This window comes from Pollicipes pollicipes, unplaced genomic scaffold (genome assembly GCF_011947565.3).
Source record: "Pollicipes pollicipes isolate AB1234 unplaced genomic scaffold, Ppol_2.1 Scaffold_3087;HRSCAF=3621_pilon_pilon_pilon, whole genome shotgun sequence".
Classification (NCBI taxonomy): domain Eukaryota; kingdom Metazoa; phylum Arthropoda; class Thecostraca; order Pollicipedomorpha; family Pollicipedidae; genus Pollicipes; species Pollicipes pollicipes.
In genome coordinates this window covers 44,691,110-44,705,722 of record NW_023596225.1, presented here as the reverse complement: position 1 = coordinate 44,705,722, position 14,613 = coordinate 44,691,110, and the positions used below count along the sequence as shown (strand labels likewise).

Below are 14,613 nucleotides of genomic sequence, written 5' to 3'. Positions count from 1 at the left end.
GGCGCCGGCCCGCGGCGTCGCTCGGGGACCGTCTCCATCCCGCGATGCACCCCGACGCTGGCTCCCGCCGGCCCGGCAGACACGTCCGCTGGGGCGGCGACACAGACTCGCGACAAGCCGGGGCCTGGGGATGGAGGTCCCACGTCGGGCGTCCCGGGCCGCGAGCAGGCGCGCGGGGTAGCCGCCGGCGGCGAGCCGGGGCGTCAGCGCTCCCGCGTCTTCGGCGGCCGCTGCGCAGCCCACCGAAGCTACGGCAGCCACAACAGCGCAGCCAGGGACGGCGACCGCTTCCTGGAGCTCTACGGACCGGTCCCGGCCGGCTGGCGATCAGCGCCCCCAGCTCTCCCGGAGAGGGAGCGCTAAAAGTTGGGGTTGTACGGCGGTGGCTTGTCTGAAACAGGAACGTCGGAGCGTCAGCAGGCAGAACAATGCGGCGTGACGCGTCGGGTCCCGTAAACGCCCAGGAATGCGGCACGTGACAGCTGACTTCACCACAATCAGCCTGACGGATCCTACAGGAAGGATTCAGCCAACTCACTGCACGTCTGATACCATGGTCGATACATCTGATACCATGCCTTACCACGGATCAGAAAGGCGACGTATTAGAAGGGCAACGACCACCTAGTCTGGCGAAAGGCCATGCACCCGCAGACATTCCCGTCACACAGCCAGTCAAGGACTCTTACCTCCTTTTCCCTGGCCCGGATCGCCGAAACTGAAAGTGAGCAGAACTCAGTAAGCCGAGCACCGGTGGGCCCAGGCGGGTCGAACAGTCCCGACTCCATGGAACACGCGTCGAAGCAAACAAGTCACGCGTGTCAAAAGGAATGTCGGCTCGTGCACACTCCCCGTCAGCAAGCTACCACTTTTGGCCTGGCGCCCGCAGCGGGAGTCAAAAATCGAGCACGTGCTTTCCGACCGCGCCATTGCACTGCAGCGGAATAACGCGAGACCGGCGGCCCTCCGAGTCAGCCTACTGCAATCGCACGCGTTTTCCTGTTACAACACACTGATGCGGAATGCGAATACTCCTTCACACGGAGCACCCGCACATATTCACACACGAAGTTAAGTCCGCATTACCGGTCAGCTCCCATTGGATGTTGGTTACGGCGTGCCAGGATCGGCAATTTCATCCTAAAGCCAGATGAGTTTCATCCTGCCCGAAAGCACCAACTTATCCACTACACATGATACGGCACTTCCCATACAAGGGAAACAGCGCTGCAAGACAACCACCGCAAGAGCGAACGCTACATGAGTGGACACAGCCCCTCCAGCGTCGAGAGCCACCCACGCCATCCCATCTCACCCCATCATTTTATCGATGTCGCTCTTCCAGTCTCCACCGCCGCCGCCGGACGACGCGGGCGGCGCGGCGGGCGGTGCGGCGGGCGACGCCCAACCACCGCCGCCGCCGCCGCCACCGCCTGAGGGAGCTCCAGGTGCCGCCCAGCCGCCGCCGCCGCCGCCGGGCGGCGGTGCCGAGGGTGCCGAAGGTGCCCCGGGCGGGGCCCAGCCTGGCTGCTGCGGCTGCGGAGGAGACGGGTAGCCGCCGCCTGAAGCGACAGAGAAGCCGTCCAGGTCAGGTCAGGGGCCGGGGAGAGAGCGCCAGTCAAGAGCGGGGGAGAGGGCGCCGGCTGGCGGGCGAGCATAACAGTCTCGACGCGGCCGTGCCGCAAGGACACATCACAGACCCGAGCGGTCACCGGCTGGGAAGGACACGGCTGAGGGACTGACACGCCCCGGTCACCCCGCACAGCGGAGCGGTCGGCTGCCGGGCGGGCGGAAGAGGAACGACCGCTGCGGGAACGTCACGTCAGCCGCCCACACCGGCTGCGGCCGGGTCACTCCGCAGACTGACGGAGGTCCAGAGCTGACAGAACGACGGACTGACAGACAGTCAGGGGATACACACGCACAGCGAGGACTTAGCAAGCCAGCACACAGCACACTTAACGAACTAGTAGTCTGAAAACAGCACTCTCCGAAACATGCAAAGGAACTGTTCAAGCAGTATCAAACAAGTATTGGGCTAAATAAAGATTGCCAGATGTGATCACGCAAGAATAGGCGAGCTTCTGCTTCCTCGCATAAGTTGGGAGTTTTCTTTTGAGAGTAATCAACATTTAACATACCAAGGGGTCCTAGTTAAACAACAGGATCAAGCAAGCATACCGAGTGGGTTTTGTTCACGTGGCTAACGCCAAGTAGATAATGCTACCTAAACAGCATCTCCTGGTACAATAAAGGTCGACAAATGTCGGAATAAGAACTGCTAACTCATCACAATCAACACTCAAAGGCAGCGCTCATGATTTCCTTCATATTGTCCCGGGTTTAGTACCTCACAGTATAATGAAGTTCGGTTATTTTCGGTACAAAAATTCATGACTGAAAACATGAAGTTTAATATAACCCCTTTCTCATTTGCATCAAGCAGAGCATCCTTACCGGGTTGGGGATATCCACCACCGCCACCAGGCTGGGGGTATCCACCGCCGCCTGGTTGGGGGTAGCCTCCTCCTCCTCCTGGCTGGGGATATCCTCCTCCTCCTGGCTGCGGGTAGCCTCCTCCTGGCTGCGGGTAACCTCCTCCTCCTCCACCTGGCTGTGGATAGCCTCCTCCACCCGGCTGAGGGTAGCCTCCTCCTCCACTCGGCTGGGGGTAGCCTCCTCCACCTGGCTGGGGGTAGCCTCCTCCGCCTCCTCCCGGCTGCGGGTAGTTTGGCGGGGGCTGCGGTGTCGGCTGTGGCGGGGGCTCTACACGACCCATGGGAACGCCGCCGCCTCCTCCATCGTTGCCAACTGTCGGCAGCATGTTCAATCACTACATGCCAGGATCAGACATGTCACAATCAGTCATCGAGAATCACAATTCATATTGTTTAGGTCTCAGTTGAGAACGTTCACTTTCCCGTCACAGCCTGGCCGCACCACCAGTTCCAATCATCTTAATGAGCGGCTTGGTAAAGAAACCACCAAGCGGTGACCAACTCAGCGGCAAACCAACTAAAAAAACGGCACAGGGCACGTGCTGCACATCGTTTGGCACCCTTTTAGGGCAAACCGGCAACTGCCCAGGCCATTTAAGCGCCCATGGACCCTGGCGCGAGCAAGATTTGAACCTGGGTCCCCGCATGGGAGCCAAAGGCGCTAACCCCTCGGTCATCACGTCCCTCAGAGCGGTGACCGAACCCACGCCCAGCTGACTCACAGTTGCGGCCGCCTCCGCGACGCTTCCGCCGCTTGTTGACGGGGCAGAAGGGACAGCAGACGCAGCAGACGCAGCAGACGACCAGCAGCAGGAACAGCAGGCCGCTGGCCAGGCCCGACGCCAGCTCCGCGCTGCGACAGGAGGGCGGCGGCGCGTCAGCACAGCCGCCGGCACGCGCCGAAGGACCAGCCGGCCAACCTCCGGCGTCCGTGCCCGTCTGAGCCGGCTGGAAGTGCCAGCGCATGTGGCGTAGTAGTGAGTTAAAGGAATACTTGATGTGGAGAGATGGTCACTCTTTTTATGGGAACACAGTACACATCATTGCGCACCCTTTTATGGAGCGTCAGCGACAGCATTGACCATATTAACGCTCGGAAGCCATGGAGCAGCCTGGACTCGAACAGGCTCCGACATGGAAGTCAAAGGCCCCAACCACTTGGCATGCACTCGACACATATTTACTCGGCCGGGGCACTCTCGTTTTTACAAACTTTTTGGCCTCCGTTACTTACACACTCTTGACTTCACCGTTTGAGTGTCCAATAGCGCCTCTTCCTCCACTGCCTCCTCCATATCCTCCTCTTCCTCCACTACCGCCGCCTCCGTAGCTGCCACCGCCTCCACTGCTTCCTCCTCCGAATCCTCCACTGCTTCCTCCCCCATAGCCGCCGCTGCCGCTGCTGCCGCCGCCGCCGCCACCGCTCCCGCCGCCGCCACCACCGCCGGAGAAGAAGTCCAGTGGGTTCTGACTGCAGCAGTGCCGGTTCGTCTTGTTGCCGCAGCAGAACCGATTCTGCGGGTCACCACCACGGTCCGGGCAGCGGAAGCGGTCCGTCACGCCGAAGATGTTCTGGCGCGTGCAGGTGGTCATCGTGGCACTGCCGGGGTCGGTCGGCGTCCGGCAGTGTTCGGTCCTGGCTCAGACCGCAGCCGACCAAGGCTCCTGTGAACCCTGCAAGACGACAGAGGCAGCTGGTACAGAGCTGGTACAATGCTCGGTCTTGGCTCAGACCGCAGCCGACCAAGGCTCCCGTGAACCCTGCAAGACGACAGAGGCAGCTGGTACAGAGCTGGTACAACGTTCGGTCCTGGCTCAGACTGCAGCCGGCCAAGGCTCCCGTGAACCCTGCAAGACGACAGAGGCAGCTGGTACAGAGCTGGTACAACGTTCGGTCCTGGCTCAGACTGCAGCCGGCCAAGGCTCCCGTGAACCCTGCAAGACGACAGAGGCAGCTGGTACAGAGCTGGTACAACGCTCGGTCCTGGCTCAGACCGCAGCCGGCCAAGGCTCCCGTGAACCCTGCAAGACGACAGAGGCAGCTGGTACAGAGCTGGTACAACGTTCGGTCCTGGCTCAGACCGCAGCCGACCAAGGCTCCCGTGAACCCTGCAAGACGACAGAGGCAGCTGGTACAGAGCTGGTACAATGCTCGGTCTTGGCTCAGACCGCAGCCGACCGAGGCTCCCGTGAACCCTGCAAGACGACAGAGGCGGCTGGTACAGAGCTGGTACAATGCTCGGTCCTGGCTCAGACCGCAGCCGACCAAGACTCCCGTGAACCCTGCAAGACGACAGAGGCAGCTGGTACAGAGCTGGTACAACGCTCGGTCTTGGCTCAGACCGCAGCCAGCCAAGGCTCCCGTGAACCCTGCAAGACGACAGAGGCAGCTGGTACAGAGCTGGTACAATGCTCGGTCTTGGCTCAGACCGCAGCCGGCCAAGGCTCCCGTGAACCCTGCAAGACAACAGAGGCAGCTGGTACAGAGCTGGTACAATGCTCGGTCTTGGCTCAGACCGCAGCTGATCAAGCCTCATGTCGGCCCTTAAAGACGACAGAGAGGCTGGTACAGAACTGGTGCAATGCTTGGCCCTGGCTCAGACCCCAGCCAACCAAGACTTACATGAACCCTGGAAGATGACAGAGGCAACTGGTACAGAACTGGTCTGTTTTGACTGGTAAGGGATGATACATGTGATAGGGATACATGTGATACATGTGACATGAAGGGATACATGTGACCACTGGCAAGAGGAGTGAGCTCTCACAGAGGTACATACATTATCATGCATTAGAGCCCTGTCCCACATGTAGATCACTTCACCTTACCTAGCACCTTGTGTAACCAAAATAAAGGCATTCAGACATGTTTTGCACATTTGCACTCGTGGAGTCCCATAAGGTGAATAGACCAGAAATGCCAAAAGCTTAGGATCTTGCAGAAAAAAAGCATATTTTTGTTTCAAACAGAAAGAGAATGTCACATCTAAATGACAATGAGAGCATAATCTGGGACATCTGCTCTGCAATGAGTTTGTTGCTCCTGACAACACCATCGGTTTTAGTTGCAAGTGGATACCACCATCAGTTTTAGTTGAATTGTTGCAAATGCAAGCATTTTCATGACAGATATGCTGCAGTGTTATCTTTTCTTAGTTCTTGCTCATTAATCTCAAATCCTAATTAAAAAACAAGATTTGCTTTACAACTTTGCACCCCTAGTAACTATGGGCAAGTGTGAGTCTATCAGCAAGTCTTGGTAAAGCTAAGTCCAAGATGTTATGACTAAATAAGCTGAAAGCCAAGGCATGGTTCCTGATTGGTATTGGCTATACCCTGTACTGCACTATTATTAAGTATCTTTAAAATTCAAGAATAATTTTTGGTAGGGTGCCATTATGACCCAAATAGTAAAATAGTTATTTAGAGAAACCAGATTAGTTATGGACTGGTTTCTAGCTTCTAACATCATGTGATGCAATACAACTTTTGCATTTCTATTCAAACATAGGGCTATGAGTGAAACACAATATTGAGTGCACCATTATGTGCCTTTGTCATCTTACATAGCTCACACTTAAGTCAAAATGTAATTATTATCACACTATGAACCAATGGTTGGATGCACATATGGACAAATGGATCCTGGATGCTCTGCTACCACTGCTTATTTGCTCTTTTGCCAATTAATTCATTTTGTTGATCCAATGACCCGCTTTTTAAAAACAGTTTTAATACTGATCACATAATAATAAATATACAGTACTACTGCCCCCTAAAACTGCAACAAGACACAATCAGAACTAAATATATAGGTACACATTAATGCCACATATAGCAAGTGCTCTATGAGAATATAACTCATATCTGCAGATCAGCCTTGAACCAAATGCAGAAAAATCACAGAATGCTTTCCTGACTATCTTAGCATAATTAATATTGACATGAGTAATCATTTGCACTATGATATGGCAGCAAACTTTTCATCACAACATTGGTCCTGTCATAGTAGATGAGAACCACCTACCTTAGCTGGAATCAAACAAACTTTGGGCCAATAGTGCTAGTCCCAAAGACACAGCAAAACAACCAATGTTTCAGGCACTTTGTTTGCAATCAAAATTTTCTGACTATGCCACAAACAGAAAACAGATGTTTTTGATGCATCCAATCCTTGGCTGGAGTCCATACAGGAGTTTGGGCTGCAAATCCCAAGTAGACAAACTGTGAGACATAAACCGGATATTTGTGACCTTAAACAGCATTGTCAGCGCCATTCTCTGCGGACCCCATGATTGTTGCAGCACAGCACTCCTGGTGTGCAAATGATCCAAGAGCCCGTTAATATCCAAGAGCCCCTATACATTATAGGGACGTAATGAAGTATAGATTGTCAAAAATCACCAAATAGAAGGGTCGTGGTAAAATTTTGCTAAAAATGCCATGTTCGTATCACAAAAAGATCCCTTTAAGCACGCACTTACCCTTTAACTCCACCCAAGCACCGAACTGGCCGAATTGGCCGTGACACAACCCCAAAGGCAACAATCACCGCAGTGAGTGGGCGGAGCCCACAAGGATTCTAGGGCCGTGGGCGGAACAGCCACGGTGAATGCGTTCTGTCGTAATGCCAGAATGCGGCCAAAACGGCTCATCGTCGACATTCGAGGATAGTGGGTCATCTCTAAACTGCTGACAAATGTTAGGCGTCTTTGGTAAGTGAGTCATTAGGGCCTTACCACGCACCCAGCCAGTGAGCCTACGTGGCGTCGTCTACGTCTTATCCTGGCAGCAAGGGTCACCCCGCGGAAATTGAACCCCGTATCCAAACAACCGTCTTACAGGAGAAATACCTTTGCAAGCCTCTCAATCACAGGGACCGATTTTCCCACTAAAATGGGGTTTCATCACATTTGCTAGGATTAAAGTGCTAACTTTCCGATGTGACTGAGGCTTATGCAAATGATCATTGGGTGGCATCCACAACATTGTTCGAGCGCATTCACTATCTCCTATCCAGCCACCAGTGTTTAAGGATGAAGCCGGATGGGAGGTGACTGTACCGCACGTGCCTGGCAAGGACATATATCAAAATTTCCTGAAGAGACGAAAACTTATCATGCACAGTTGCGCATGCCTTTCATTGTGCCTCCGCGTGCGAAAGATTTTGTCGTACACTCTGGTTCAATAGCAATCAGGTGTTTAACGTCCATTGCACCTTTGTGCTTGGCTTCCACGATAGGTTTGGAAAGCAGATAGATATGGCGTTGCAATTTTGCACTTCTCTTTTTTTGTTCATTACGCACACTTGAAAGCGTTTTTCGGATCACACGCTTTGCATGACATGGTCATTATGAATATGTTATTGGCCCATTTCCGCCGAATTTGAGGAATTTACAAGGCAACTGGTGTCCATAAAGTGAACAGTTCCAATCAAACGTAGCAATTGCCAATGTGATGACGAATCTTTTTATATTATCATTGCCGCTTTGAACGATTTGTCGTGTGAGCTTTTTGAACACCCTCGCGTGATTTAGTTTCTATCTAGATACACACAGTGTCTAAGCATACCTCGGCCACGGGGGTCGAAGAGAATTTGTCCCACTGGAGGCGTTCCGAGCCGGACGAGGAAAAACGGTGGAAAGCGGCTTGCGACACTTCGCAGGCAGGTAGTTTCATCTATTTTACACCCGCGTGCAAATTATAAGTTCCAAACGAGTTCGATTGTTGGTTAAGGTTATCTTCGAGGTGAAATTCCAGACAAACTGCAAATATCCTAACTTGCTAGCATGGCCGTAGGTCTCATCTACGGGCCCCACCCCGCAGGGCCGGCCACTCCAACGTCAGCCAGACAGCCCTCCGTGCTGATCAGGAGTCCACTGAGTCGATAAGGGCCTATATTTTGGTCAGACGCCACCAGTAGCGGACCGTCGGCTCCGTGGCGGCATGGACCCATGTCCCAAGCAGGGACAAGGCTGGAGCCAGCGATTTACATTGCACGTGACCCCACAGCACCTAAGAGGGGTCCTGTACTGTAAAGAGACCCCGAGTCGACCAGAGGCAGTGCTCGAGGAGGCCTGAAGAGCCTAGAGGGTCTACCGGGCCCAAGATCAGAGGCGCGATTGGAGGCTCGAAGGACATAAGGGGATGGTCTGAGTCTCAGCATTCAGGGGCCCGACCTGCGAAGACGAACCCTCAAACAACAGTCAGAGGTCCATTTAAGCCGATCGGGGATCCCTTAAGTTGATATCGGCCTATGTGTCGGCCAGACAACACCAGTACTGGGCGGTCGGCTCCGTGTCGATATGGGCCTGGACCCACCTTCCAATCAGCTATAAGGCCGAGGCCAGTAATTTACACTCGTCGGGGCCTTGTATCCGTCAGGGGCCCAAAACACCTAACGTAGGGCCCTGTGCTCGCAAGGGCCCGGAGCCGACCGAGGGGAGTGTTCGATGAGGTCCGAAGAGAGGCCCGGGTGGCCCAACGAAACATGGCCCGGTTGGAGGGCATAAAAGCCCGAAGGGCTGGCTGTCGGTCACATAAAGAACCACGACCCGTAGGACCGTGACGTGAAATGAAATATCAGTCAGAGGGCCTATCGCGCCATTCAAGAAACCCCTGAGACAGTGCGGGTGTCCAAGTCGTTCAGAGGCCACGAGCATCGAACGGTCGGCTCCATGTCCATCTGAGCCCTCGGGACCCATTTTCCAAGCAGAAAAGAGACCGGGTCCGCGATTTGCAATGCTCGGGGTCCCTGACACAATGAGGAGTTCCTGCGTCGGTTAAGGGTCACAGTGCCGCACAGGCATCCTGTGGGGGCAAGTGACCCCGAGTCGGAGCGATGTTTGAGGGGACACGAAAAGGGACCGAAGGTTCTCTGGAGACTAAAGATCAAGGGCCCGATGGAATGGCTGAAGGGTTCGAAGGGCTGGCTGGCGGCCACATTAAAAACCCATGTCAGTGAGATGATCTCTTGATAGGGAACCCTGAGACATGGTGTTCCTCCAGTTCAGCTTGAGATCACGAACAACGAACAATCAGCTCCGTGTTGGTCTGAGCTCCGGGGGCCAATTTGCCAAGCAGGGACGAGGCCGGGCCCGTGATTTACATCGGTCGGGCTCCTGTACTGTTCAGGGGCCCACAGTGCTTAGAAGGGTATTCAAGAATCATTCAAGGAAATATTTGCTCAACAGGGTCTGGGACGGGAGCCCGAATTGCAAAGGGTCTCTCGTATTGGCCGGGACCCTCAGACAATTGAAGGGAACATAAGAACATATGAGTGCTCACGCTGAGGTAATAGACGAGCCTTGTGCCAGTCAGGGCCCCCAGAACCGAACGATGGGCCCTCCATCCCTATCCCAGCATGGGCCGTTAAGCCCAACTGGAGTTTATTGGTCGATTATTTGATCACCTGCGGTGAGCAGGGGTGTTGTGACGTTAATGACTGTTCACGCGTCGATTCAGAATCATCCGTGCGGGTCAGAAGGCCCCCACGTCAGGGAGCGGGCCAATGTGATATGATGTATCCTTCTAAGTGCGGGTGTCTATTTGTATTATTTCGGGTGGGCCACTGTCCCCCCCCCCCCCAATGTCCAATTTGGCCCCAACAGTGAGTTTGGCCGCCCCCAACCTTCTGACGCCGAAGGACAAGCAGAACATTACAAAGTAGAAAAAAAATATCATGTGAATTTTAAAGAAGATTTCTATTGGTTATTTTTACAAGCAAAAAGAACAAAAAAAGAAAACTTTGAACTGAAAAAAATGAAAACATGTTCATATGAGAGCAGCTGAGTGTTTTGACATCATTCAGTAATGTTTAAATATCTACATATTGCAGCAAGTTGCAGTCCTTTGTGAACACACGATACTATGTCTTATTGGAAATGGCAAACAAACCGGCCAACTGATGGCACCCTGAAACGTGAACAAATTCTTAGCCTCCAACATTCGAAAGAACCCCTGAAATGTGCCGACGTCCAGTTCGACGTAAAAATACTCGATGGAACAATTACGGAAACTTGACGACCAACACCAGCCGACTTAACCGAAGGCCGCAGTTGTCCTACACTGACCACCAAAACAGCACTAGCCATGTCGAACATACCTATCGCGAGTGCAGTGCTGCAGCCTGCAGCCCGCATTACGGTCACGGCAGAGGATTTCCGTGACAGTATTTTTAATAGTCGCGCATGTACCAAGGACGTCTAAAGCCATATGGCATCGACCTGCGCCGATAACTGGCCTGGCCGATCGAGGCAAAGCGTAATGGTAATAACGGCCGACGGTAACATCCTCCGCCGAAGCAGAGCGAGCGAACGCATTGGGGCAGTGCTGTGCTTTCTTATTCAATTGGGTGGTAATCCAACATCCTTACGTTGAGATGAATGTGAGTCATATCCGTGGAGAAACCTATTTTTAGTGTATTTAAGGCTAGGGTTCCCCGCCCTGCCCCCTCAGCATATTTTACGAAACTACCCCCTGTGGTGGAGGCTTAACGACCGTGACACGGGATGAATTCACCACCAGATTATGCCAGCATGATGCCTGGGATTCAGGGCCCATTTCCCAAGCAGGGACAGAGCCGGGGCCCGCGATTTACATCGGCCAGGTCCCCTGAGGCAACGAAGGGGCCCCTGTGTCGATCTGGGGACCACAGTGCATAACAAGGGTTCTGCATGACAAGGAGCCAAGAACCGGCCGGTGACAGTGTTCGAGGGGCCCGCAAAGGACTCGGAAGCCCCTCAGGACCGACGGCAAAGTGCCTGATTGGAAGTTACAAAGGGCTGGCTGTAGGTCACACTAAGAGCCCCGGTCTGCTGAGCCGGGCCCTCAAATATCAGTCAGAGAGTCTCTTACACAGATTGGGGACACCCGAGGAAAATGCGGCCTCTGTTTCGGCCAGAATGAATGAATGCGGCCTCTATTTCGGCCAACAACGAACAGTTGGCTCCGTGTCGGTCTGAGCCCGCCTATTTCACAAACAAGGACGAGGCCGGGACTCTCGATATGCAATGGTCGGGACCCCTAGCACACTGAGACCCGTGTCGGCCAGGGGCCCACCGTGCCTTAAAAAGGAAATTTCGGTGGAACCCCCGATACGACCAATATAAATTTTCTGAACAGGGAAAGAGACTGGAGCTAGAATGTTAGAGGGACTCTTGCGCTGGTCTTTTGATAATGCACGTGGATATTACCATGTACGATGAGAGTCCACAATGAGACAGAGGAAGGCCATATGTCATTCGGGCATTCCATTACAGAACGGGAGGTTCTCTATCCTATTTGAGCCAGGGGCCCGTCATGATGAACAGGAGTCTCCGTGCCAGTGATTGGACATGTGCGTTGATAAGGGATCTGTTTTGCGTCCATGAGGACCTCCGCGTCGATCCGGATCCTAATGCTCCGGTCAGGAGAACTCCGAAGTCAGGCTGGTGACAAACGTTTATTTAGGCAAGCTCCCGTTTCGCCAAAAAGGCAGCCGGTACGCACCCCGCGCTGGGACGAATCGGTCATTCAGCCGCTGATCGGGAAACATAAGGCGTCCGTTGTGTTCTTCCCACGGAGCACCTCACCCCCAAAAAGTGAGGGGTTTCCTTAGTATTAAATAGGGCGGATCAAAATTCGGTAGAAAATGAAAACAAAGCCAACACAAACGAGGAGTCCATCCAGGGGTTCACTTTGTGTGCTTTCTGAGCCCTTGAGCTCCCCCCCCCCCCAGCTGGCTTTAATGGAACGTTTTACCTTCGAAAATATTGTAGTAAGGATCAGATATGAAAAAATCACCTCACTTATAAAAATTGATGTACTTTCAAGCGGAAAAAACTACTCCGCACAATAAAATTGCTCAATTTAGTAAATGTGCCCCTCAATACGTCATTATTTGATTGCGTCATGGAACGCCGGGATGACGTTGCAGTGCTGCCAAGCAAGCCGTGGGATATTGCCACCTTGGCACCCACTTGTATGTCTTCAATCCTCCCAGAGGTAGCTGTGGCGGTGCCGAGGCAAATATCGTCATCCGCTCGCGTTTTGGCCCTTTTTCGTGATGCGTTCAAACACATTTATCCGTGAGGTTAAGAAGTTATCTGGTATTCTCAAAATCAGTTATGACGGTCTTAAGTTATCCGATTACAATTCTTAATTCCGTGATAGCTGGCAACCATGTCCAACTTCTTATAGTATGCAGCACAAAGCGTGATTCGTGATTGAACATCCGACCATCTTATCCTCTTTTCTTACTTTATCCTGAATCCTTGCGAGGCCTGGCTTACCCCAGGCAGGCTGCACGCGTCAGCCACGAGTGGGCTGAGAGGCTCCCTGGGGAGGGAGCCCCGACCGGGTACCCAGCGCACACCCCCAGGGGTCCCTACGCGGGTTAAGGCCCGGCGGTCGGCTCTCCAGGCGCACGCGGTCCCGCCCCACCGATATTAATTTTCATTCCGCCCATAGCCCTGAAATGATCATTTGTGATAGAGACGGCTCTAATACAAAAAAAAGATGGTTGAACTTGCACAGTCTGCTCAATATTGAATGAGGGCCAGTTAACGTCCGCTAGAGTTGAAAGTCGTGCTCACCGGCGCCAGATCTGAATTGCTCGACGGAATTTTTCTATTTGGCCTTAAACGCCGCATAGCTTGTGAGGTGGCGGGATTTCAGTGACGTTAACATCGCGCCACGCCTCCCTGAATGGCCTTGAAGAGTATACGCAAAGTAGTGTACACATCTTTGCGCATGCGTGCAGCTCAGAAATTAGAGGATCTGTAGGTTTTAGGTCTTAAGGGCAGAGCTGTGAAATGTACCGAATGGTCCTCAAAATGATTATATCAGCTCAAAACATTATCCAAATGTGAAACACTACCTTCAAGCCCCTTCAGTACTCTTCTGAAACCACCACCATCTTAGTAGCAGAGAGTCCCGGATGAATCTTTGACGGGCATCGCTCCAACGACCACCGTTTACCTCTGAAGCCACAGCTCAGGTATCCACAAATGACAATCCTAGGTGCCCTTGAAATTTGAATAATTATGAACCAATTCTCTCCACAAAATGTCACATTGTTATGGTTATACAAGAAACGTCGATAAACACCAAAATCTCGCAAAATGCAAAAAGAGTTTTTACTGGGCTGGCAGTACTCAAACGTCTGGAGACATTTTTTAATTATTCATGTCTACTGGCATATGAATCGATGTTCTTGCAAAGAGCGTGGTTCCTGATAGGTTCTGTACGCTTGTTGTATGTGTTTTCACTTATTTTACAAACTTTTCAAGCATAGGGCATCCAAGGGATGACTTTGGAAATTACATACGGATCGTTTGATTTTTCTTCCTTTTCTCGATTCCATAATAACGTAAACACACAACTGATATGGATGACACATAGCTGGATGTTTTGCTTCAAGTGTGGCTGTGCTCAATGCGCAATTATTAAAAAATTTAATTGCTTTTAACTGTTTGAATATGCGTTTGATTTTGAAGGATTTCATGGCTTAAGCTTCCACAGCATTGTATTTATATTAGTTGGGGGTCATTGCTTGGTAAATCTTATGCAAGTTCTGTTAGCCGAACAGCTTATCTCAATAGACATGGAGCTTTATTTTGACCTAGTTATCATTTGTTCCAACTATATTTTTTCATGTCGTTATGCTCAAAGTTCTGGAAGCCCGCTATGGCGCGAGTTATATATACCGATAAGCGCCGAATTATGTGCCAGAACGGGTATGTGTGTCCAACACCTTTACTGTTTTGTTTTAGGCGCATTGTTTTGGTTCCGCATCGCTGCGGCTCCGGTCTGTTACACGTCACTTCATGCGTCAAAATATCCCCCCGGCCGATACGTAATATCCACTTACGTATGCTGTCAACGTCATTGGTGTCAACGGTCCGTAAGCATTAGGTCTCATTCCCTCACTAACCCGGATCCCAAAATACGCTTCTAATGAAAGTAAAAATTGATATTGAGTGTTCCTTCAACTTATTGTGACTTTTTCGGTATGTACGCCAACGCCTGTTAATATTCGAATTTCAAATTCGGCATTCGCGGCCTTTCCTGTTCATGACTTTCCCTGCTCGGTATTGTCCTACACTGCCCAAAGTCTACTTTGCAATGATTTGTC

General features: G+C 52.2%; 1 long non-coding RNA gene across 1 annotated transcript; it reads right to left on the bottom strand.

The window, feature by feature from the left end:
- LOC119090694 (uncharacterized) lies at window positions 1-1,434 on the bottom strand. Its single transcript, XR_005093289.1, has 3 exons — window positions 1,316-1,434; window positions 690-718; window positions 1-391 (listed from the first exon to the last, which is right to left on the bottom strand). It is a non-coding gene; the product is annotated as an uncharacterized LOC119090694 (long non-coding RNA).
- Window positions 1,435-14,613: the final 13,179 nt, after the last annotated feature.